This window comes from Pelobates fuscus, chromosome 13, assembly GCF_036172605.1.
Source record: "Pelobates fuscus isolate aPelFus1 chromosome 13, aPelFus1.pri, whole genome shotgun sequence".
In the NCBI taxonomy this organism is placed as follows: Eukaryota; Metazoa; Chordata; class Amphibia; order Anura; family Pelobatidae; genus Pelobates; species Pelobates fuscus.
Window position 1 is genome coordinate 104,650,649 of NC_086329.1, and position 27,344 is coordinate 104,677,992.

The window sequence follows — 27,344 nt, forward strand, 5'->3', positions numbered from 1 at the left end:
TGTGTGATAATGACATTTATTGTAGGGCAATCTGCTATTGATACAGGATGACTCACTCTTGAGTGTCATTGAGTCTCAATCAGATCCCTGGTACCGGAATATCTGTGACTAGCTGGCATGGCATTCTGGGTACTGTTGTCCCAGGTATATGGAATGCCAAAGGTGCCAGGATTGTAGAACTCTTAAAAAAACAAACAAAAAACCCCCACTAGATTTAGGCACTGTAATGTGACCTGTAACTCCACCTAGTATCGGGTATAGAGTAGTCATCATGGCACTGTTTTCTTGGACAGCTGTCATGTAGAATTCAGAGGATGGTGGATCCTGTGGGAGATATTGGATATTAGATAATAGATATTGGAATTCTGTAAACTGTTAGTACCATTTATACATCCCCAACATCTTCTGTAGAGCTTTATAATTTGAGAGGTGACTAGTACATTGCTGAAATAAGCTAACCATATCTGAGAATTTGAGGTAGGTGGATACATATTGTTAGGTGTCTTGCCCAGGGACACATACTGGCAGGGCTGCCATCAGAAATTTTGGGGCCCCTTAAACCGCTCAAGGCCTGTTGCTCTGGGGTCTGCCCACTAGAACGCAGTGTGTGGAGTAGATGTCGTGTATATAGTGGATGCAGAGTGTGCGTGTGGAGTGGATGTAGTGTGTGTAAATATGTTGTGTAAATTTGAGGCTATATTCATTGGGAACAAAAAAGGAATTTCTATTTATTTTTTACACTTTTTTTTCAACAAATTTTGTGTCATTCCCTCCTTGCTTTTTGCATGTGGCCAGTGAAGGTGGAGATTAAATTCCCTGGTGGCACGGTGCTGGCTACCAGGCACTGTATACTGCAGAGGGAGCCCAGCCAGCACATCCCCGTATATACCCATGCAGAGGGAGCCAGCCTGGACCCTGTGCAGCTGTATATACCCCTGGCATAGTGGATGCATGGAATAGCCTTCCAGCTGAAGTGGTAGAGGTTAACACAGTAAAGGAGTTTAAGCATGCGTGGGATAGGCATAAGGCTATCCTAACTATAAGATAATGCCAGGGACTAATGAAAGTATTTAGAAAACTGGGCAGACTAGATGGGCCGAATGGTTCTTATCTGCCGTCACATTCTATGTTTCTATGGTCCAAGTCTCCCAGAGCAGTCCAGGCCCATGACAACCATCATGGTTGTCATGCCCTGATGGTAGCCTTGCTTACTGGTGAGGTGGTCTGACCAGGATTTGAACCAGTTCTATGGCAGTGGTGATACCATGATGTTCTAAGACTTCACATGCAGCTTTCATCGGGCGGTGCATGGATTAGAATCCGCAGCTAGACGTATACATCTCTTGCTTGTCTGGATCTCACCAGCCCAGCTCTGATTTTGGTTCAGTGTCATGTCTCATATTTATCAAGCCAATACGTTTTGTGTCAGTGTGAGAAATGAAAAGCAGAGGGAAAAAAAAACACCTGTCTTTGCAATAAATTACCTGTAAATGGTCTGTGATTTCAGTACTTTCCATGGAGTTTCCTCCATACCCATGCCTGCCCAAACCTCTTTGCCACGTCACCATTTTTAGCTTTGAGAGCAGGAAGTGTCATTGACACTAAATAAATTTGCGCAATGACAAAGTAGAGGTCAGGGGATGTGGCTGAACTTTGATAAACTCAACAAATTGCGCCTGCTTCCTGCAGATTTAGATAAGCTTCAAGTCAACGTCCAGTTTTATAATGTTCTCTTTTAGCTCCGTATACATTTTTATAGTATTTATTTTCAGGGTATTACAGGCTATAAAACCTGTAATAATACCCATATGGTGAATTAGCCAGTACTATAGAGTGGAAAACGATATAGGTGAATTATAACGCGTATAATTATATCGTTAGGCAATCCCAGTAGAATGGGAGCGCTGTGCACATTTTCTAAACTGATGCAATACAGGAATTTATTGAAAAACACGAACGAATGAATGAAGCTACTCGGAAAGTTTAATAGCAGCTGTCGCGAATGTTCTATTAACTTGGCACGTATCTTATTTCATATTATATTTATCCATGATATAAAGGTGTATGCGAGTTATGGAGACCAAAAACATGCGCAAATAGTTCAGCTTTTTGTTGTAGTTGGGGTGTCCCTCTACCTGTACTGACGTTACATTCGGTGCTCTGTTCTATTCCAATAGGATAATGCCAAGCGGTAGACTGAGCCTTCAACTAATGATTTGACGATTTCTGTGCAAAATGAACGGAACAGGAACCCCCCGCAGTTACATATATCGCTAGATATAGAGCTAAACGTAGGGTGGGGACCTGTCTATCTCCCCGGGTGTAATCACATCCTCTATATTTATATTCCCAGCTCCTCACATGCCAGTGGTGTTGTCACGTCGTTTGTACACCTGAAATGTGACTCGCTCCTTCCTTGTGTGCTGAAATTTTTGCAATGTTTAATGTTACACTCGGTTCATTTTCAAAGAAGTTTAAACCTAAAACCTTTGCGTGAGGCTGATCTGTCGGTCCCATGGTGTACAGTTTCATCCTCTTTAATGAAACTGCATCTCCTACAACTTAATTAACCCAGTCCAGCCTGGCTACAGGAGGTGTGTGAAAAAGTGCCTATATATTTAACTAACTTACTCCCACGCATTGTATTGTCAAGATACAGGAATTTCCTGAACTTTCGGTACAATGTAAGAGCCTGACTGTAGAAACTGGCACATTTCTGCTTTCGTTTTCCAGTACACTTTCTAGTTGGAGTCTACGTAGGATTTTATTACAGATATCCACAGAAATCCCTTCACTAAAAGTCTTATCTTCCGGATCCTTTCTAATTTTGGGGGGGATTTTTAAAAAAAATTTTTGCACAGGGTAAAAAATTGGAACTCGTCTGCTAGTATTGACGAGTAGTAAACCAGCCCTGACGACTGTGCAATGGAACCCCTGCTGTATGTGAGGTTTTTCAGTACAGTTTAAAAGTAGATTATTGTAATCGTAGTAGCCCCGTCTGTCCTGCTTGCTCTTATCTCCACCTAATAAAAGTTATTTCCATTTTATGTGTGACTCCTTTAGCCTTTGTCGTCGTCGTCGTCGTCATAGTGTCAAGGCTGGTCTAACCCTAATATGCAAACTTAGGAAGACAATGGACACAATCCTGGAAAGATCCTCATTGTGGCAGAATATCTGCAGGCAAAGTAACCATAAGACAAACTAGTCAAAAGGAGCACAGAGAGACACAAAAACGAGGGACAAATCGAGGTCAAGAATAGTCAAACATGCCGGAGTCAGAAACCAAATAAACGCACTCTCGGTTATACAGGAACCATGACAGGGCGATGCTACAAATTTAGCTTGATGCTAACCAATAGTGTTCCAGTAAGGTGTATAGAACGTTCGTGTCTGCAATGCCTGATCTTGCATGGCCGATGAAACCAGATTAATGCAGCGTCTCTTGGGGGTTGAGAAATGATGTAACCCCAGGTGTGTAAAAGAGGCGATCAGTCTGATGCATTCTGCTCCATAATTGACACACAGCCTCAATATGGGCGAAGTATTGTCGCCGTGCATCAATTTTGACGTAAACATGGTACACAATGTCAATATGGTTGCTGGAATGACGCATGGCGTCAGTATGCGTGACTGAGCGACGTCGGGATGGCCTAGGTACTGGGACACGTAGCAATAAGAACTGCTAAAGTCCACAGACTACCACTTGTCAGGAACTGTCAGACGCCAAGTGAGTCACCCAGGGGGCAGGGAGGCTGTGCGTGCTACATCCAGTCATTTTACAGCAGTTATGCTGCTCTTTATAATAAATTGGTTCCAGTATGGCAGCTATATACACAACTCTGAACATCAGTGTTTTCCAGACCCTTCTCAATGTCCTCTGCTTATCGGCCAACAGCTTTCAGATCTGGTGAGTCAGGGAAACTCTAAAAACACCTTGTTTGCCAAATCATTCGGGTGGGGCCGCTGACACCTGCAGTAAAGTTGTCCCCTGCTGTCTAGTGTTGAGGTACCAAAGGTAGACAGACAATCTTTCTGTGCCTCTGATATCGTGCATGTGATAATCTCAAGCTCCGTGAGTGAACATTAGAGAAGCAGGTCTTTCTGCTTGTGGATATTAACTGAAACAGACTATACAGTTGCTTAGCCCTGTTGTTCACTGCTCAGCTTTAATTTATACAACCTTAAAGGGACACTATAGGCAACATAATTGCTTCACTCATTGAAGTGGTTATAGTGTCTGAAATTCCCTGCCATCGACTTTCCATTTACCATTTAGCAAAGCACCATTTTAAACAGTTTTATGCTAAAACCGTTGGCAGCAGCCTTTCCCCTCTGTGCTGCCTCGACTAATGAGGAAGTATTCGCCTAAGCAATAATCTGCAGCGATGATTGGTTGATGAAATAAGCTGACCGCTTTCAGCCGATCACAGCGCCCATTGTTGGTATGCATAGGCGTGCGCAGCCTGTTGCATTAGGGTGTGCACCCTAAAGCACAAACACACACGCCGCGTGTATATGTATTTTTATATACACATACACACACATATATATATATATATATATATATATATATATATACAAATATACATAGGTGCAGTGTGTGATTGTGAGCGGTGCAGCGTGTAAGGGGTGCAGTGTGTGTGATTGCGAGGAGTACAGTGTGGTGTAATTGTGAAGGGTGCAGTGTGTGATTGTGAGGGGTACAGTGTATGTAATTGTAAGGGGTACAGTTTGTGTAATTGTGAGGGATTCAGTGTGTGTGGGGTACAGTGTGTATGATTGTGAGGGGTGCACTGTGTGGGCGACGGGTTAGGAGGGTGGAGGGGCAAAGACAGGGGTTGGGGGTAGAGGGACAGGAGGTAGGGGGGTGGAGGGGCAGTGACAGGAGGTAGCGGGAGTAGACGGTTAGTGACAGGGGGTTAGGGGGTAGAGGGGGAGTAACGGGTTAGGGGGATAGAGGAGTAGTGACAGGGGTTAGGGGGATAGAGGGGTAGTGACAGGGGTTAGGGGGATAGAGGGGTAGTGACAGGGGGTGGGGGAGTGGAAGGGCAGTAACGGGTTAAGGGGGTGGAGAGGCAGTGACATGGGTTAGGGAGGTAGAGGGGCAGTGACAGGTGTTAGGGGTAGAGGGGTAGTGACAGGGGATAGAGGGGTAGTGACAGGAGTTAGGGGGGTAGTGACAGGAGTTAGGGTGGTAGAGGGGCAGTGACAGGGGGTGGGGGGAGTGGAGAGGCAGTGACAGGGGGTGGAGGGGAGTGGAGAGGCAGTGACAGGGGTTGGGGGGTGGAGAGGCAGTGACATGGGTTAGGGGGTAAAGGGGCAGTGAGAGGGGTTAGGGGGGTTGAGGGGTAGTGACAGGGGTTAGGGGGGTAGTGACAGGGGTTAGGGGGTTAGAGGGGTAGTGACAGGGGTTAGGGGGTTAGAGGGGTAGTGACAGGGGTTAGGGGGTAGTGACAGGGGTTAGGGGGTAGTGACAGGGGTTAGAGGGGTAGTGACAGGGGTTAGAGGGGTAGTGACAGGGGTTAGGGGGGTAGTGACAGGGGTTAGGGGGGTAGTGACAGGGGTTAGGGGGGTAGTGACAGGGGTTAGGGGGGTAGTGACAGGGGTTAGGGGGGTAGTGACAGGGGTTAGGGGGTTAGAGGGGTAGTGACAGGGGTTAGGGAGGTAGTGACAGGGGTTAGGGGGGTAGTGACAGGGGTTAGGGGGTAGTGACAGGGGTTAGGGGGTAGTGACAGGGGTTAGAGGGGTAGTGACAGGGGTTAGGGGGGTAGTGACAGGGGTTAGAGGGCTAGGGACAGGGGTTAGGGGGGATATGGGGGCAGAGGCAGGGTGGGGGGGCAGTGAGTGACAGGGGACAGAGGGGGTTTAAATACCTGCCCTGGTGGTCCAGTGGGCGCCCTCTCTCTTCAGTCTGCAGCTCCGCCGGGAGTGAGCTGCAGACCACACGGTGAGTCTCACGATCTCCAGGCAGAGCGTTGCCGCGGCAACGCTCTGACAGGCTGGAGATCGCGAGACACCTCAGTCTGCAGCTCACTCCCGGCGGAGCTGCAGACTGAGGCTGAATCTCCATCAGGGCAGACGGACAGGAGGGGCCTCTCACCCGGCGGCATTGTGGGCAAGCCGCCGGGCCCCCTCCTGTGTCGGGTCCTCGGTCATAGACCGAGGACCCGACATGTCAGTCTGCCCAGAGGCAGTGCAGCACGGAGGTGTGATTAGGGTGTGCCCAGGCACACCCGGCACACCCCGTGCGCACGCCTATGTTGGTATGAATTTGTATGGCTGGAAGGAAGTGTGTAATCTCTGACTTACCCATACCTCCGGTAGGGGCCGGGCAATGGGATGCCTGGGAAACCCATTCCGTGATAAACTGCTTGCAAATAGTTTAAAAAAACGCAAAATAACCACATTTTTGCTGTAGCACAAACGGTATTTTAGGAAAGAGAAAAAATAATATAGAGATATATATTTATGTATGTATTTGTATATCTGTTTATATAAAGAGTTATCTGAAACTGTTAGGTAGCTTGGACCTATAGCACTCACTCATGTAGCACTGGAGAAATTGATGTATTTTTAACTTTTTTATTTTTATTTTTTTTATATATATATATTTTTGAATAGTTGATTTTCTGTTTTTCTTTCCGTGCATTCCGGTATGAATTATTTTGTCTTTGCAGGCTGTTTTCTTTAGGCCTCTGTAAAAATGTTCCCATAACACATGAGATAATGTACTTTTTTTTTTGTCCTGATAAATGGTAAATATTTAGGCAGACGATTTTGCAGCTGGAATATCTCCACGTACTGCAAACCAAGCGGATATATCCAGAGTCTGAAGTCTTTGATTGTAAGCCCTGAAGTTCAGCCGGCTCTCAGGTCAGAGATTACATTTGGGCTGTGGTTAAATCCTGTCTTCAGATCGCATTATGGTATTAAAACGTGAGACGTGGCTTATTTAACGATGTGTGGCCTGTGCTGGTTTTGCTTTTTCTTATACATTTTCATCCCGATATATAACCTCTTTATTGAATGGGATCTATGTACCAAAACTTGAGATACAGTGAACTTTCCTAAATGCCGTATTCTTCAGGGAGTACCCTGTGTCGGAAATGTGACCACAGGCCTGAATACAGAGGAGCCCACAATGGAGAGTAGCGGGGTGTCAACAATTTTACTAAACATACAGCCGCTTATATAAACTCAAAGCATGATTTCCCTCTCATGAATGGAAGGACACATTTCTAAAGTATTTTAGAATTTTAATATACAGTTCAAGGACTCACAGATCAGAGTCTATAACTCTGGATAGCTGTGGTTGAAGAGGACAGTTTTATTAGGGTATTTCCATTAACATTTACCTGTCACATTAAACAATTTTTTTATGTTTTTATTTAATTTGTTTTATTCTTCATAATATTACTTTCATCAAGTTTTCAAAATAAATGTTTTTGTTTTAATTTTTTTTCAGTTAAATGAAGTATATGTCAAAAACACACAAAATTAATTCCTAACTTTGACCGGATCCTTCAGCCATATATATATGCACTTTGGGTCGAACAGTGCACGCTTTGAAAACTGACGCTTCTCAAACACTTTTTGAAAGATCCTGTCATATAGTAAAGGGAGGGGAGGAGTAAATTTCTTGTGGTTTTATTTAGTAGGGTTTTTTTTTAAATTTGTTTTAAATAAATTTATATATACGGTACTTCATCTAAAAAAATCAATTTATATTGAAAAAATAGTTGACTGTTGTCAATTAAGGCTGACAAAGTAACTATTAAACCTTTCTAACAGTAAAAATAAACCGCAAGAACAAATGGGTGTTAAACCTTTCTAACGTATAGTAAAAACAAACAAGAGGAACAGTCCTTGGCCCCTCCATGATGTTGCTGGAGAAGACAACAGTATATCTCTAACTAGTTCTGGGATCAGCAGAACCGTTCTGATTTTGGACTCCTGACCTGACATCCTGGGATTGATTCCCGGTGTCACCACTTCTGGAGAAATCTAAGGATGTTTAAATAGTAGACTTTGTTTCATGAAGGTCAGATTGCATATACTCGGATATAAAAGTATCAGATGACACCGAATTCTATTTTAGCAGGTTCCTTATGACTTAGAGACCCAATGGCAGTTGAGAAGATTCTCTTTGATTTTCTAAATTTTCACACGTATACAAAGGTGAGCAAAGGTGAGGTTTCCTTTACCCCGGTGGTTCCGAAGCCAGTTCTCAAGGCACCCAGAAGAGTCCAGGATTTCGAGATTACCCAGTTGTGTCTAATTTGCTTTTACATTTATTTTTTTTCTTTCTAAAAACACCTTAGACACAACTGGGTAATCCCTTAATCCTGGACTGGAAGGGGTGCTTTGAGGATTGGTTTGGGAACTACTGCTTTACCCATTGAGAGGGTCTTAACACACGCAATGGGACTCTTATTTAATTTGTTTTTAATGTTTCAGTTGCCTTTTGCACTCACTGTAACTTCAAAATTCTAAAGAAATGTGGAAACTTTAACCAAATGATCTTGCTAAAGTATACATTTAAGATAAGCATCAGAAAACTTCTCCAAATTGTTAAGAATAAAACTTAAAGGGATACCATAGGCATTAAAACAACTTTAACTTAATGAAGCAGTTTGGGTTTACAGATCATGCCCCTGCATTCTTTTTGCTCAATTATCTGCCATTCAGGAGTTAAAAATCTTTTGTTCTTACAAAAATGGGTAAAGCAGTGGTTCCCAAACCTGTCCTCAAGGCACCCCGATGAGTCCACAATTTAGGGATTACCCAGTTCTATCTAAGGTCTTTTTTTAGAAAGAAAGAGAAAAGAGAAACAAACAAACACCTTACACACAACTGGGTAATCCCAAAATCCTGGACTCATCGGTGTACCTTGGGAACCACTGGGGTAAAGGAAATATTCCCTGCTCACATTTGTATACGTATGAAAATTTTGAAAATGAAAGAGCATCTTATGAGCTGCCATTGGGTCTCCAAGTCAGGAGGAACCTGCTAAAATAGAATTCTGTGTCATCGGACACTTTTATATCCGAGTATATACAATCTGACCTACATGACACAAAGTCTACTATTTAAACATCCTTAGATTTCTCCATAAGTGTAGTGTTGCAGCCCTAGCCACACCTCCCCTGGCTGTGACTCTCACAGAATGGTGTTTTTAATCTGATGTTAACTTACTTTAGAAGTTTTAATCTCCTCCTCTGTTTAACGTTCATTAAACACTGGGTCTAACAAGCTATTAGCAGAGCAGGAGATACAAATTCCTAAATTAAACATAATTTGCAATAGAGGAAGTTTAAACATTAGGTAACTCTTTTGTAAATATGTTAACATTAGATGACTCTTTACAGGAAGTATTTAGGAAGGCCATGTAAGTCACATGAAGGGAATGTGTGACTAGGGCTACATAAAGTGATTTAACTCCTAAATGGCAGAGAACTGAGCGGTGAGACTGCAGCTGCATGATATATACACCAAAACATTAAGCTAAAATTGTTTTGGAGTCTATAGTGTCCCTTTAATATTCGTCATGGGTTCAGTTATTTTTAAATGATGTAATTCGTTGTCTTTCTGTTTATCCTGGCAGCATAAGATAATGTATGGTCCAAATGCAAGGCTTCTAACCAAGCACAAGGATTTAGACATTTTAAGGAAATCGGTGCGTACATTGCGGACAAATCAACATAGTAAAATGCCAAGTTATGTATCTGTGGAAACGTAGCAGTGTTCTGTCTTTGTTACCAAATACATTGGAAGATTATTTTTGGGGGGGCTAATGATAGAAACCATTATGGCTCAGTTAGCAGAGCTGACCATTCCCTACTATCTTATTATGCCATTATTTTGATACCAAGAGAACTCAAATGAAACTAAATCAGTGTTTGCCAATAGGCAGAACAAAGGCAGCAGCATTTCAACACATCTCAGTTATCATAACACTGACCCAATATATTAACTATTGTGACATCCGCCTGGTTTCTAACTTACTGTAAATCATTATTAAATCGCTGGTTTACTTTGGAAAACCCCAGTGTTAGCTTAGCAATTTATTTAAGGTACATTAATGGAAGCAACATTAAGTTGCCATGAATTAAGAGGCTTGGGAACATGTTTCATTCCTGGACACATATAAATTCAGATTCTGCTTACTCAGACCACATCGATTCTGTGAACCAACAAGCCACCGGAGCAAATTCTCGCTAGTGTACATGTATTGTAAGCAAGTGAAAGTACTCTGCAAACTGTATAAGCACAAATTAAAGTTATGTTTTGATTCTTGCAGTTTCTGGGAAATAGATCATGTTTCATGTAAAAGGGGGTATTTCCAGATATATATTTACTGGAAGGTAAGGAAAGCCTTGCCTTCCATGAAGTGCATTCACGTGGATGTTTCTTTGACACGCAGGGCCGTCTTTAACAAGGGGCAAACGGGGCAGCTGGGCCGGGCCCAATTACTCCTGGGGGGCCCAAAGCAGCTGCCCCATAGGCACCCTGCCTGCAACCAGGACCTGACAGCCTACTGGGATCCTGAGAAATTTCCCGGTGGGCTGCAGCAGGTAAAGTAATCAGGGGCCCCTGGTCCTTTACGTGTGCTCCACACCGGGCCCTGTCTTTGTGCCTGCTGGGAGGAAGTGATGTCAGATCACTTCCTCAAAAGTAACAGAGTTCCGCTGGGGCGGAGGAGGAAGAAGAGGAGGAGGCACACACCAAGGGGGAGGAGAGACTGACTGAGCTAGCAGGTTCCTCAGACTACCATCAACCTCAGCCATCCAGCTCCAACTGAACCCCAGGGAAGCCACCCTTCTGAAAAGGTAAGGAGACAGGAGGGTGGCTAAACGATGTAAATTGATAGTTATATATTGTGTACCTGGGTCTAAGTCAGTGTGTATCTGGCTGTGTGTACCTGGGTCTGAGTCAGTGTGTGTATCTGGCTGTGTGTGTGTGAATGATTGTATGCCGGGGGAAGGCAGGATCCAGGGGGCCCAAGCAAATGCTTGCCCAGGGTCCATTTAATGTTAGACGGCCCTGTTGACACGTACCACCTACCTAGAGATTGTTGCAGATCACGTACACACCTTCATGGCAATGGTGTTCCCTGATGGCAGTGACCTCTTTCAGCAGGATAATGCACCCTGCCACACTGCAAAAATGGTTCAAGAATGGTTTGAGGAAGATGACAGAGTCCAAGGTGTTGACTTGGCCTCCAAATTCCACAGATCTCAATCCAATTGAGCATGTGTGGCAGTAGTGTACACACCATCCATGGGGTCCCGGTGCGAAATTGATCCGTGCCCCCCTCACCCCCCCACATACATACATACATACATACATACAGACACACACACAGACATACATACGGACACATACACACACACACATACAGACACATACACACACACACACATACAGGTACCCGGTCGCAGGGGGCCACTGATCTGTGGGATGTGTTGGAACAACAAATCCAATCTATGGAGATACCACCTCACAACTTGCAGGACTTAAAGGATCTGATGCTAATGTCTTGGTGCCAGGTAATACAGGACAGGTGCAGAGGTCTTGTGGAGACCATGCCTCAACACATCCAAGCCATTTGGCAGCACTAGGGGGACCTACACAATGTTAGGCAGGTGGTTTAATGTGGTGGCCAATCAGTGTATAAGTAATATTTCTAGAGGTTTGATTTTGAGGGGAATTCCAGACTCGCTTTTGGGTAATTTTTTTGAATACCATGGCAAACATATGGAAACCTGTGCAATTCCCTGGGGATTATTTTTTTATTTATTTTGCAATGTGAGACATCTAATACTATCTTTGCTTTTAAAAATAAATATATATATATATATATTTCCTACTTAAGCTATTTTTTATTTATATCTCATCGGTATGTGAATATGATCCTGGAAGTAACCTTTGATATGGAATAAAAGATGCATTTATCAGAAGCTGGATCGTGGTGGCAGGAATGGGCTTTGGACTTGCTATATGCATGATGTATATTAGATGGACTGATAGAGGGTTTCTATCTCTGGGGTATCAGGCACATGGCCAGGCAATTAATCAGTTTATTAGATTTAACTAAAATTGTCACAATTTCATATTGCATAAATCAAATCCATAATTTTAATTTACCGGTATACCCAAAATTTCTAGCGTTCCATATGGTATCAGGAATATATGCTCACTAACTCAGCCGTTTTCATCAATATGGAACCTTATCTTGTGTCATGGCACTGCTGTGTACTTACCTGCCCCTGGGCGCCCGCAACGCCCTCGTGGCAGAGTCGCGGTACCCGCCGCTTCTGGAGACCCTTCTCCCAGGTCTGCGACAGGTTTTTCTGTCCCTCTCACCACCGAGGTCAGCGGAGAGAACGCCATCACAACAAGATGGCGGCCGTCATGTGGACCCGGCGTTCTGCACAGGGAGGAGGGGGAGAGCTGCAGATCCATGAGGTCAGGGACTATGGTGTAAAGCAAGATGGCACCAAGTCCCTGACCTCTTTATATAGCTCCTGTGTGTTTCACCTACTGGTGGGAGGTGGCCGGTCATGTGATCCTAGCCACCTTTGTAAACCAAGCACACCTTCCAATCAGTGCTTGGTTATTTTGCTTGTCTCTATATACCTGCCTTTTGCCCTGATTTTCAGCTCTGATCCTTGATTCTCCGGTTGATTATTCCTGCCTGCTTCTTGACCTGACTCCAGATTGATCGGCTACTTCTGTCTGCTGCCTGACTGCGGGTTTTCTCTCTTCGTCCACTGCTCCTGTTTTCTTGTATTCTTCATTTGCCGTCTTCCCATTAAAGGCCTCCACGCCACCACAGACCCTTTGGGACCCTGTCTCCACTTCCAGGTGCTCCTAAGGGTTGTGATTGTAAGGGAGTGCTGTTCCGCTGCAACTGGGTTCCATCATCTCTGCAAAATCCCCAGGTGGGTGTGACATCTTGTATAACAGCATTTATTCCATATGGCTTGGGAGAATTCATGCATGATCAGTGCTTCCTCCACATGCCATTTACTTGCTCACAATGTACACGTGTGCACTAGTGAGAATGTCCACCAGTTCCTGGTTTGTTCAATGAAGCCATGACGTCTAGAAAAAGTGTGGGAATTTTTTTTTGGCAACCTTCCCACTAAACATAGGCGATCCCAAACAAGCAGTCACAAGAATGCATTGTAGATGTGATTTGTATTTTGTATGATTGATACAGGGTGGTCGTTGGCTCTTCCCTGTCTCCGATGTGATGCATTACGTAGGGCACTGCCATCCAAGGGTACCTAGACTTTGGGACAAACCCTACTGATTCTGCTGTTTGTAAAATATTGCAAAAAGAGGCGACGGATAATAATTTTACCCCCACACTTTTTACACCAGGGTGTCCATCCCCTCCATCCAGCTGTTTTTGGATAACTATACCCCAAGTTCCTACATACCATCCCACCATTTGTTTTATCGTCACACTAACTATTCTAGTACAGATCAACAGATTCACATGTAATTGGCGGAACAAATGGAAAATAACAGAGATTCTTTCAACTAAGCCGGTTATGTAATTTTTCCCTTATATTAGAAACTACAATGATCTTAGATTGCCAATTGCATTGTTGGTTTCAAGATGATGTTTTCTATTGAGGTATGTTGAAATTCTGCCCTGTTTAATTGCTATGCCAGGCGAACGTTTGTTTAGCCTTTTCAAAAATACGCTGACCTAGTTTCATTTCCAACTCACGTTTACCAAATTAGTGACAAAACAAGGTAGTGGGCGGCTTACCCTAAGCCCTATCTCACTCCAGCTATTAGGACATCAGGTTCCTTGGTAATCTATGTGGTTGTCATACAGCAGTGCCGGAGGTATATTTATCCCCTGCTCTCTCTCTCCACTCACTGTTCTTTATTGAACTGGGCACAGACAACTTACTTTCATGGCATCGCATTCTAAATGCATAGACATTAATTAGTTGGTCCCTGCTTTGCATCTAGAACAGCTTCCATTCTTCTGGGAAGGCTTTCCACAAGATTTTGCAGTGTTTCTGTGGGCGTGCTTGCCCATTCATCCAGATGAGAATTTGTGAGGTCAGGAACTGATGATGTTGGACGAGAAGGCCTGGCTCGAAATCTCCATTCCAGTTCATCCCAAAGGTGTTCTATGGAACTTATCACGGTTCCATCCTATCACAATACCACGCTTGAATTGACTGCCCTCTTCAGAAAGACATGCCATCTACTTGCTCACGATGTACCCCTGTGCACTAGTGAGAATGTCACCCAGTTCTTGGTTTGTTCAATAGTTTGTTCAATGAAGCCCTGACGTCTGGAAATAGTGTGGGAAATACAAATTTCGCAATCTTCCCACTAAACATAGGCAATCCCAAGCAAGCAGTCCCACAAATGCATTGTAGATGTGATTTGTAGTTTGTATGATTGATGCAGGGTGGTCGTTGGCTCTGCTCTGCCTCCGATATTTTGCATTACGTAGGGCACTGCCATCCAAGGGTACCTAGACTTTGGGACAAACCCTACTGATTCTGCTGTTTGTAGAATATTGCAAAAAGAGGCAACGGATAATCATTTTACCCCCACACTTTTTACACCAGTGTGTCCATCCCCTCCATCCAGCTGTTTTTGGATAACAATACCCCTAGTTCCTACATACCATCCCACCATTTGTTTTATGGTGATTTCCCCTCGGTTCCATTGCCATAACTCACACTAACTATTATAGTACAGATCAACACATTCACAAGTAATTGACGGAACAAATGAAAAATAAAAGAGATTTTTCAAACTAAGCCGGTTATGTAATTTTTCCCTTATATTAGAAACTACAATGATCTTAGATTGCCAAATGCATTGTCGGTTTCAAGATGATGTTTTCTATTGAGATATGTTGAAATTCTGCCCTGTGAGATATGTTGAAATTTAATTGCTATGCCAGACGAACATTTGTTTTGCCTTTTAAAAATATGCTGACCTAGTTTCATTTCCAACTCACGTTTACCAAAATAGTGACAAAACAAAGTAGTTGGGCGGCTTACCCTAAGCTCTATCTCACTCCAGCTATTAGGACATCAGGTTCGCTGGTAATCCATGTGGTTGTCCTACAGCAGTGCCGGGGGTAAATTTAATATGTAGTTGGTCCCTGCTTTGCATCTAGAACAGTTTCCATTCTTCTGGGAAGGCTTTCCACAAGATTTTGCAGCATTTCTTCTCCAGTAGAGAATTTGTGAGGTCAGGAACTGATGATGTTGGACGAGAAGGCCTGGCTCAAAATCTCCATTCCAGTTCATCCCAAAGGTGTTCTATGGAACTTATCACGGTTCCATCCTGTCACAATACCACGCTTGAATTCACTGCCCTCTTCAGAAAGACCCATTTGTGCACAGATGTTTAGGTGCTTGATTTTATGCACCTGTGGCAATGGGTCTGATTGAAACACCTGAATTCAATCATTAAGAGCTGTGTCCCGATGCTTTTGTCCATATAGCGTATGTCACTATCACTCCCAGTGTCAAATTCCAGAGTTCAAAGGCCTCGCTCCTCTTACATTTAGGGATAAAATGTCACATTGATGTTCTATGTTACCTGTTAATACAGTTTCCCTAATTTACATGTACATTATCTTTTTACTTTGCGAAATACAGGTTTGTAGTTGCAGTACAGAATGTGGTTTCCTTTTTGCCTGTCCCCTTTTTTTTCATCATAAAGAAACTAAAACCAGACTCCTGCTAGGATTTAATGTTTTGCTTTTCCTTTGGGGCCCAAACAGGGATAGCGAACCTCTGGATAAAGCTGGAATTTCGGAGTCTGCCAACGGCCCAGGAATGTGGGAGGCCCTGCATTGAAAGACTGGCATGTGACCTTCAAACCTACGCTGTCTCTGTGACTACACAAGTTAGAAAAATATCCAATATATATTTCATGACCTGCGTATAAGTGCCAGGGCCAACGTTGACCTAAATGTAAGAATCTGTGCACAGAGACGAAGGGCCATAATGTAGTAATATGTGTATATTTATTTTTTGTTTCAATACCAAAAATTTTCTCCATTAACCCCTGGCGCTGCGTGCTGCTACCTTTAGGAAAACCCCTGAATATTTAGAAGAGTATTCATTGTGCTGATCTATGCCGGAAGGGCTTGTATTTAAATCAATTCTATTTACAACCTCCTTGGCGACATCGATAGTGTGCTAGATCTGCTTTAAAGAGTTACTACAACCAATCCAAACGTGTTTTTTTTTTACCGTTTAGCGTGATTACATAGTTACATAGTTACATAGCTGAAAAGAGACTTGCGTCCATCAAGTTCAGCCTTCCTCACATATGTTTTTTGCTGTTGATCCAAAAGAAGGCAAAAAAAAACAGTTTGAAGCACTTCCAATTTTGCAACAAGCTAGGAAATTCCTTCTTGACCCCAGAATGGCAGTCAGATTTATCCTTGGATCAAGCAGTTATTACCCTACATTGAAAGATTATATCCTTGAATATTCTGTTTTTGCAGTATGCATCTAGTAGCTGTTTGAACATCTGTATGGACTCTGATAAAACCACTTCTTCAGGCAGAGAATTCCACATCCTGATTGTTCTTACAGTAAAAAAACATTTCCTTTGCCTTAGACGAAATCTTCTTTCTTCTAGTCTAAACGCATGACCTCGTGTCCTATGTAAAGTCCGGTTTGTGAATAGATTTCCACACAATGGTTTGTAGTGGCCTCGAATATATTTGTATAATGTTATCATATCCCCTCTCAGGCGACGTTTTTCTAAACTAAATAGGTTTAAATTTGTTAACCGTTCTTCATAGCTGATATGTTCCATTCCTTTTATTAATTTTGTAGCCCGCCTCTGCACTTTTTCTAGTGCCATAATATCCTTCTTTAGAACAGGTGCCCAAAATTGCACAGCATATTCAATGTGTGGTCTTACCAGTGATTTATAAAGAGGCAAAATTATATTCTTGTCCCGAGAATGAATGCCCTTTTTCATGCATGACAATACCCTACTGGCCTTGGCCACTGCTGATTGACATTGCACATTGTTGCATAGTTTGTTGTCTATAACAATTCCCAAGTCTTTTTCGTGTGTTGTTACACCTAATTCGCTTCCATTAAGGGTATACGTTGCTTGTGTATTCTTTACGCCGAAGTGCATAACTTTGCATTTTTCAACATTAAATTTCATCTGCCATTTGAGTGCCCAGTCCTCCAGTCTATTTAAATCCCTCTGCAGCAAAGTAATATCTTGCTCACATTGTATTATTTTACAAAGTTTTGTGTCATCTGCAAACACTGAAACATGACTTTCAATGCTGTCTTCAAGATCATTTATAAACATGCTAAATAGAAGGGGTCCCAGAACAGACCCATGAGGGACACCACTTGCCACCTCTGTCCAGCTTGAAAATTTACCATTAACGACAACTCTTTGTACTCTGTTTTTAAGCCAATGTTCTACCCAAGAACAAGCATTTTCATCTAGACCGATTTCCTTGAGTATGAACACTAATCTTCTGTGTGGAACTGTATCAAATGCCTTGGCAAAGTCCAAATAGATCACATCCACTGCAACACCCTGATCTATACTTCTACTTACTTCTTCGTAGAATGCAATCAAGTTAGTTTGACACGACCTGTGCTTCATAAAACCGTGCTGCTCTTGATCCTTTCTTAAAATAAATAAAAATGAAGAAATAAAGGAGAACTTACCTTCAATCCAATGCTGAGTTCTCTCTGTATTACAGTGATATAACGGGGAAAAACTGCGGGGTGGGGGGGCACTGCAATTATGCACAGAATTAACATTAGCCAGCCTGGAAATCTCGTGACACTGCTCGAGGTAAAGTTAAACCCGCAGCAGCTATATGCTATAACTCTGTATGTGCAACATTTCACCCTGACACACTGCATATTCAGACTCCAAGCAACATGAACACTTCAAATCACTAAGCAATCATGCAACATGGAGCACCGTATTTAAAGGACCACTATAATGCCAGTAAAACAAACTAGTTTTCCTGGCACTATATAGTCCTTAGTTCCCCCCACCCCTGGATTGACGGGCCCGGTCGCAGCTGCAACTCCTGCGACCGCAGGGGTATGTATGCCACTGATTATAGTTGCTAATAACATAACATTTTTTTTTATGCATTACGTAAACTCTAATCCTGCTCCCTGTCCTCCTGAAATTTGTTAATGCATTAAATAGATAAAATGCACTAACATACAATAAACTGATGGGTAATAGACCCTCCTCTTCAGTTTAAGATCAGTAGCATGTTCGCCAACAGTTTTCAAGAATAACAATGTCTCCCAACAAAAACAGGAACGGTCAATTATGCGACTAATATTGAATTTAAACTACTTTGAAAAGACGGTAACCCCTTTTAACGCGGTGAAAGACGGTAACCCTTTAAAGCTGGGAACCGCGCAGAGAACACGTCGTACTGTGATATTGTCAGTCTGTAGCGGAGCGATCTACATGGACAGCGGATGCTGGGCTGCATTTCACTTACACCAAAATAAATGACCAATTACCATGGTTGTCAGGACGGCTGCTAGATTAGTAGGACATTTCTCACAAACATGCATCATTCAGTTTCATTTTAAATGTTTATACGGCTTGCAACGAGTATTCAAGGTGGCTACACTGTATCCAGTTCTAAGTCAAAGCTGTTTACTATATATGGGTATTAGAAAGTGATCGCTTTGATGTTCCTTCTCCGTCTCCACAGCAAGAATTCGACTTCCATTAACTGAGCCCACTTGAAAGTCCTTATAATTAGAACGGCAGTCTTTTCAGATGACCTCATTGTTCTCAGCCGCTGGAATGGTCATGGTGGGAGGGAGAGACGGGACTGTGCGTTGTGATTTCAGACGCTAATGCCAATCAGCACATGGTAACATAGCACTGACACACGTGTTTAGTCTGTGGGAAAACTAATCCTATGCAATGAAATACATTCACACATCCCCCTCCCCCCCCGCCCTATCGTCCGTAAAGATTAGACAAAAGTCCTAATGTATAAACAGCAATTCTGGGTCACATTTCTAAAACTGGAGCAATCGCCATGGAAACCAGAGGAATATTACGGCAGTTTGCTCTACTTTTAGAATGCTGCAGAACTGCTGTTTATACATTCTCCCCAAATTATTACATTTAGATATTGGATAAGAATAACCCTTTAATTTCTGTTTTTAAAACCTGCTTGCAAATATGCAAAAAAAAAATGTACCGGTATATACTAAAAAAAAAAATTAACTATTGTATTTCACACCTTTAGGAAAGACTTGAAAAAACATGCTGCTGATTTTATCTGGAATGTTTCTAAAGAAAAAGCATGTTTCTGGTCTATAATTAGTCGAGTGTACACAGCAGCCCCTGGTCATTTTATCCCATGCATTTCTTTTTTTAATTTAAGATTCCTGATACTGTTTTTATACAATGATGGCCATTCTTACCTCCAAGACCATAAGCCCTCCTGCCAATTATCCATAGCAGTCTCTATAGTCTACTGCCAATTCTCCATCCCAGACCCTGTATCTCCCTTCTAATTATCCATCCCAGACCCTGTATCTCCCTTCTAATTATCCATCCCAGACCCTGTATCTCCCTTCCAATTCTCCATCCCAGATCCTTTACTCTCCTTCCAATTCTCCATCCCAGATCCTTTACTCTCCTTCCAATTTTCCATCTCAGATCCTGTACCGGACTTCCAATTCTTCATCCCAGACCCTGTACCACCCTTTCAATTCTCCATCCCAGACCCTCTACCCTCTTCCAATTCTCCATCCCAGACCCTCTACCCTCTTCCAATTCTCCATCCCAGATCCTTTACTCTCCTTCCAATTCTCCATCTCAGATCCTGTACCTGACTTCCAATTCTTCATCCCAGACCCTCTACCCCTCTCCAATTATCCATCCCAGACCCTGTATCTCCCTTCCAATTCTCCATCCCAGACCCTCTACCCCCTTCCAATTCTCCATCCTAGACCCTGTACCCCTTCCAATTATCCATCCCAGACGCTGTACACCCTTCCAATTCTCCATCCCAGACCCTGTACATTCCTTCCAATTATCCATCCCAGACCCTGTACATCCCTTCCAATTATCCATCCCAGACCCTGTACATCCCTTCCAATTATCCATCCCAGACCCTGTACCCCCTTCCAATTCTGAATCCCAGACCCTTTACCCCCTTCCAATTCTCCATCCCATACCCTGTACCCCCTTCCAATTCTCCATCCCAAACCCTGTACCTCCTTCCAATTCTCCATCCCAGATCCTTTACTCTCTTTCCAATTCTCCATCTCAAATCCTGTACCCGCTTTTCAATTCTTCATCCCAGACCCTGTATCCACCTTCAAATTTCCATCCCAGACCCTGTTTCCCCCTTCCAATTCTCCATCTCAGATTCTGTACCCACTTCCAATTCTCCATGCCAGATTCTGTACCCTGCCTTTCAATTCTCCCTCCCAGACCCTGTACCACTCTTCCAGTTCTTTATCCCAGACCCTGTACCCTCCTGCCAATTCTTCAGATGCAGTTACTGTTACACCTGGCAATCCTCCATCCCAGCTCCTATGCCTCTATGCCCTCTTCTACGTAGCTCATCTCCACCCCTGCGTGGAATGTAGCCATGGTTTACCAGGTACAGTAGAAGGGGGACTAGTGTGCGCATAGCTTGGTTATGTCAACTGAATCAAAAGTGGTTTCTGATGCCTCCTAGAAGTACTATCGACAATGAGTCTGGAAAAATGGATAAATGCAATGATAAAGATCACGACTTTCATCAATGCAGGCAGATAAAGAGTATGGCAAACAATACAAAGAACCCCAGAGTAATGTCGAAGTATTGACAGATGTCTCTGGAAAAGTCAAAGATCCCACCAAAAGGAGAACAATGCACAAATGTGGTGGAAGATGGGGGGGCGTGGCCGACAACAGAGCTGAATGGTCGCACATCTGTGGAGCTCCGTCTTGGCCCCACAGATAAAGAGTCTTAACACAGAGAAATCAGCTACAGATTCTCTCAAATTACCCGCCACCCGACAGCCGACAATATGGGGCGCAAACACAAAAAACAACTCCACGTGGAGCGACCCGCGGCACCCGACATTCGGATCGCCTTCCAGAGACCTACTCAAACGCGGCCTGCTAAGGTGGCGCCGGAACCGCACATGGCGCTGGAGACCTCTGAGGAGTCCCAAGAAGAGAGAGACTCTCAGACCTCACTACAACCCGAGGACACCCCTCATATGTCTGACTCAGATGATGATGATTCCCCATCCACAAAGGGGGACATCAAGAGGCTGTTAACAGATCTCAGACAGGTCTGGAAGGCCGACTTAAAGGAGACCCAGGCTGAAATTGGGATCCTACAACAGAGGGTACAAGAGGTGGAGACCAGAGAGAAACGCAGGGACAACCAACTCCAAGATACCAGTCAACGACTGGACAAACTCACCGAACAGGTCCAACGCCTACACAACACGGTGGTCTCTCTTGAGTCCAGACACCGCCACCGCAACATACGAATGAGAGGCATCCCTGAAACGGTGGGCGGAGAAGACCTACTACCCTTCACCCGGAAGCTTATCTCTTCAATGGGCCTCAGGTGCAACCCAGACACCCCAATAATCTTAACCGCCTTCCGGGTGCGCAAATCGCCAGCGGCACCTGCAGGTGCCCCCAGAGACACCATAGCCACAACCAGAGACATTGCAGCGAGAGCCGCCATCATGGCCAGCTCTAGAACCCTGGGGTCAGTGAAATTCGAGGGATGCGAGGTGGCCTTGTACAGTGACCTTCCCTTCTCTGTCCTTGCCGCAAGGAGACGACTAGCACCGGTCGCCAAGAAACTGAGAGAGCACTCTGTCCGCTACAGGTGGGACACAGCGGGCTCACTGGTGGTACATCAGGGCACCGAGGCACTCACTCTGACCCCTAACGATGATCCAGAGACTCTCCTCAAAAGCCTGGGCACGACAGTCTCTAAGCACGGCAAGAGCACTGAGAAACGCAATACTTAAACGGACTCATTGACCGTGACCCCCAGAGGCTGGATGTCGCCTAATCTTTCGACCTTTCGAGCCACCACCGCTAGCCTGCATTCACCCACTGTTGTTTTAATTGTTTTAACTGTTTTAACTGTCTAAGAGTTTATACTGATGTCAGGAGTTCCCAAAAACCTGTCCCACTACACTACATCACGCGCCCTAAAAACGTAACTGCCCTTACAAACATAGAGCAGGGCAGCGAGAACACCAAAGCTAAGCAGCCTCACTAAGCAGTAATCTCCACACAAAAATAGCATTATACAGCCTGCTGCCACCCAATGCATGCGTACATTTGTCACTGACACTATAACTGAGGATGTGTAAGGCTTATGACTGTGTTATTGAATATGACTGTGCTTGTAAACACAAAGCATTGATACTTGTTCTTGCTATAACCCATATAATGAGAAATGTATACCGTGTGTACAAAACCAATAAAATACAAATTTAAAAAAAAAAAAAAAAAAAGTGGTGGAAGATCCCAAGGAGGAAGCTGCCACTTTGTGTCCATTCCCCATCTGTATTTCATAAAGCAATGGACAAGTAGAAATGGTGTTATTTCTTTAGTACATGGTCTGTACCTATTACTAGGCCTTGCATGAAGACGATATCACACCTAAAAATAACTGCGGGATTAGAGATAATTCTGGAGAGTTTCCTAATGGCCTCTCACCACAGCATTGCCTCATTGCCTTGTTCTATTCCTATTGATAAACCATAGCCCCCTCTCGTGTTTTGGCAGGGGGGGGGGGGCGCAGCGTGTGCTGTTACATGCTGACACATCATTGTAGATCTCTTCACCACGCACACGCAACTATAAATACAGCCAGGGTTCGTGTAGCAGTTGTTTGTGCTCTGCTGATCGTCTCTGGGAACTATTCATAGTGCAGTTCATGTTACCTCGGGCGCCAAAGCTTCCCCAGTGTTTGTCTTCATAAGGTTTCCAGTTAGCTCATAGGATTGTGTTACTGTAGATTGAGATTGGTGGCAGCAAATCCCTTATCCATCTCACCCGCGTCATTGCAATTAAAATAGACGTTCCTCTGGTACCTGCGGTTAACTCTCTGGCTGGTGCAATGGATGCTCACAGAAGCACCAAATGCCTTTAGATCTCTTCAAATTTCCATTCCCTAAAGTGTTTGACAGGCATGTGCTTTTTTATAGGGCTGGGGCCTGGCGATAGTGCAAATCCTTTGTCTCAATGTTTTATCCCTGATATAGCATTATTGCATCATCAGCTGCTAATGTGCTATTTCCACAGTTTGAAGTGGTTATGGTCCCTGAAATCACTGCTAAGCAGGCTACGTAGTCTGTAGCCCAGCCTCCATTTACGATATTGCAGGGATGGAGCCGTGCATGCGCCTCACGCCATACCAATCCATATCAGGGATTGGCTGATGCCCTCGGCCTGTCACTGCCCACTAGGCCTGGTATAGTGTGAAGCAGAGCATTGCACCGCCATGTTGTTCTTGGAGGCCGGCTGCAGACTGCCAGGGACCATTCAGGGTGAGTACCGTTAAGCAGTAATAATGGACACGGCGCTCACTAACAATCAGTTGAAGTGGTTATGGTGTCTCTGTAGGTGTGTAAAGAGTAGGCATATGGCTTTGTGTAGGGATAGTAAAAATTAAGAATATTATTATTAATATAAGTGAATTTTTCTTTTGCGCTCAGGGAAGATGAACTTGTAGTTCATTGCAATGGGCAAAAACATGAACTTTATCCCTGACAGGATTTCTAAGTAATCCAATAACATTCCTATAATTCAGACAGTGCCATGGCACATGGGGTAATACAGTGATGATGGTGTTTGGGAACATTGCCTACAGTGTGACAGGCTGGGACTACACTCATATTCACATTGACACGTATTGCTCTAACTCATTGGTTCCTTGGTGTAGTTACATGGTTCTAGTTTTTATTGATTATTAATTTTATAGAGTGCTATAAACCTGGCAGTGTCCCCTCAGGGCACAGACTGACAGACTGGGCCCAGCCACGGCTCCTTTTATAGTGAGGGCGGGACAGGCGAAGCACGCGCCCTGGAGAGCTGTTATTGACGCTCTATCTCGCGCTGTGCAATGTGGTTCCGACCAATCACAGCAAAGCGCGGTACATGACGTCAGCACTTCAAACTAACGGATGTCCTGTCCAACGTGCGCGGAGCCAGAGCGTCACCATGGCAGCGGACCCAGCACCCCCTGCGGCACCAGGGTGACCCACAGGATGATTCCCGCTACGGTAAGCTGAGGGGAGGAGCTTACTGTAACAGAGCTCCACACTGAGCCCATCACAGAGCTCCACACTGAGCCCATCACAGAGCTCCACACTGAGCCCATCACAGAGCTCCACACTGAGCCCATCACAGACCTCCACACCGAGCCCATCACAGAGCTCCACACTGAGCCCATAATACACAGAGCTCCACACTGAGCCCATCACAGAGCTCCACGCTGAGCCCATAATACACAGAGCTCCACACTGAGCCCATCACAGAGCTCCACACTGAGCCCATAATACACAGAGCTCCACACTGAGCCCATCACAGAGCTCCACGCTGAGCCCATAATACACAGAGCTCCACACTGAGCCCATCACAGAGCTCCACACTGAGCCCATCACAGAGCTCCACACCGAGCCCATAATACACAGAGCTCCACACTGAGCCCATCACAGAGCTCCACGCTGAGCCCATAATACACAGAGCTCCACACTGAGCCCATCACAGAGCTCCACACTGAGCCCATCACAGAGCTCCACACCGAGCCCATAATACACAGAGCTCCACACTGAGCCCATCACAGAGCTCCACGCTGAGCCCATAATACACAGAGCTCCACACTGAGCCCATCACAGAGCTCCACACTGAGCCCATAATACACAGAGCTCCACACTGAGCCCATCACAGAGCTCCACACTGAGCCCATCACAGAGCTCCACACCGAGCCCATAATACACAGAGCTCCACACTGAGCCCATCACAGAGCTCCACGCTGAGCCCATAATACACAGAGCTCCACACTGAGCCCATCACAGAGCTCCACACTGAGCCCATCACAGAGCTCCACACCGAGCCCATAATACACAGAGCTCCACACTGAGCCATCACAGAGCTCCACGCTGAGCCCATAATACACAGAGCTCCACACTGAGCCCATAATACACAGAGCTCCACACTGAGCCCATCACAGAGCTCCACACTGATCCCATCACAGAGCTCCACACTGATCCCATCACAGAGCTCCACACTGAGCCCATCACAGACCTCCACACCGAGCCCATCACAGAGCTCCACACCGAGCCCATAATACACAGAGCTCCACACTGAGCCCATCACAGAGCTCCACACTGATCCCATCACAGAGCTCCACACTGATCCCATCACAGAGCTCCACACTGAGCCCATCACAGACCTCCACACCGAGCCCATCACAGACCTCCACACCGAGCCCATCACAGAGCTCCACACCGAGCCCATAATACACAGAGCTCCACACTGAGCCCATCACAGAGCTCCACGCTGAACCCATAATACACAGAGCTCCACACTGAGCCCATAATACACAGAGCTCCACACTGAGCCCATCACAGAGCTCCACACTGAGCCCATAATACACAGAGCTCCACACTGAGCCCATCACAGCGCTCCACACTGAGCCCATCACAGAGCTCCACACTGAGCCCATCACAGAGCTCCACACTGAGCCCATAATACACAGAGCTCCACGCTGAGCCCATAATACACAGAGCTCCACGCTGAGCCCATAATACACAGAGCTCCACACTGAGCCCATAATACACAGAGCTCCACACTGAGCCCATAATACACAGAGCTCCACACTGAGCCCATAATACACAGAGCTCCACACTGAGCCCATAATACACAGAGCTCCACACTGAGCCCATAATACACAGAGCTCCACACTGAGTCCATCATACACAGAGCTCCATAGTGAGCCTATCACAGAAATCCACACTGAGCCAATCATACAGGAGAGGGGATTGTTTGCAGTAACAGCTTATTCACAGACAAAGGTAAGGAGCGGGGATGCTTGCTATAACCTTACAGTAACAGAGCTCCATATTAAGCACACAAGATTAAAAAAAAAAAAAGAAGTAAAATCACACCAATGTACAGTGTATGAATATCAGAGCTCCACAGCATCTGAACTCACTATATGTACAGCGTGTATGAGTTAGCATATCACAGAGCTCCACAGCTACAAAACTCACTATATGTACAGCGTGTATGAGTTAGCGTATCACAGAGCTCCACAGCATCAGAACTCACTATATGTACAGCGTGTATGAGTTAGCGTATCACAGAGCTCCACAGCTACAAAACTCACTATATGTACAGTGTGTATGAGTTAGCGTATCACAGAGCTCCACAGCATCAGAACTCACTATATGTACATCGTGTATGAGTTAGCGTATCACAGAGCTCCACAGCTACAAAATTTACTATATGTACAGTGTGTATGAGTTAGCGTATCACAGAGCTCCACGGCAACAAAACTCACTATATGTACAGCGTCTATGAGTTAGTGTATCGCAGAGCTCCACAGCGACAAAACTCACAGTATGTACAGCGTGTAGGAGTTAGTGTTTTACAGAGCTCCACGGCAACAAAACTTACAGTATGTACAGCGTGTATGAGTTAGCGTTTTACAGAGCTCCACGGCAACAAAACTCACTATATGTACAGTATGTATGTGTTATATCACAGAGCTCCACGGCAACAATACTCACAGTAGGTACAGTGTGGATAAGTGTATTACAGAGCTATGTATTTTGTATCCACTGGAACAATGAATCCAACAACTGGGGTTCCAGAAAATCACTGGAATGCTGTAAGAGAATTTCCCTTTCTAATGTAAAATAAAATGAGCCAACACTGTCTTCACTGTCCTGGTTACATGTGTATTTCCCCTTAGCAGTAAATGGTATAAATTGAAATATTAACAAGACTCTACAGGATGTATCTTTTTATGACAAGTTCAAAAGTGTCAGTGCTGCTTTAACTAAAGACATTCTTTACATTCACTTCTAAAAGTATGGGGGCTTCAAGGAAATACAAGCAAAGAGCATGTTGCAACATTTATAACTATATGTATAAATGTTCCCATACCTTGAAAGATGTCAAGATATATTGTGCTATTTACAGCTTGCCGTGAGAATAAATCATTTTCTGCAGTTTGCTTCCTACAGAGTTCTAGAAACACGATATTCTGCAAGATGTTCAGGCAATGTGTAGTCTAGAGGATGGCCAGTGGC

The 27,344-nt window shown here is 44.4% G+C and overlaps 1 long non-coding RNA gene across 1 annotated transcript; it reads right to left on the reverse strand.

Moving 5' to 3' along the window:
• Positions 1 to 27,344, reverse strand: LOC134582983 (uncharacterized). The gene is made up of 2 exons (XR_010086295.1): positions 27,199 to 27,344; positions 1 to 324 (listed from the first exon to the last, which is right to left on the reverse strand). It is a non-coding gene; the product is annotated as an uncharacterized LOC134582983 (long non-coding RNA).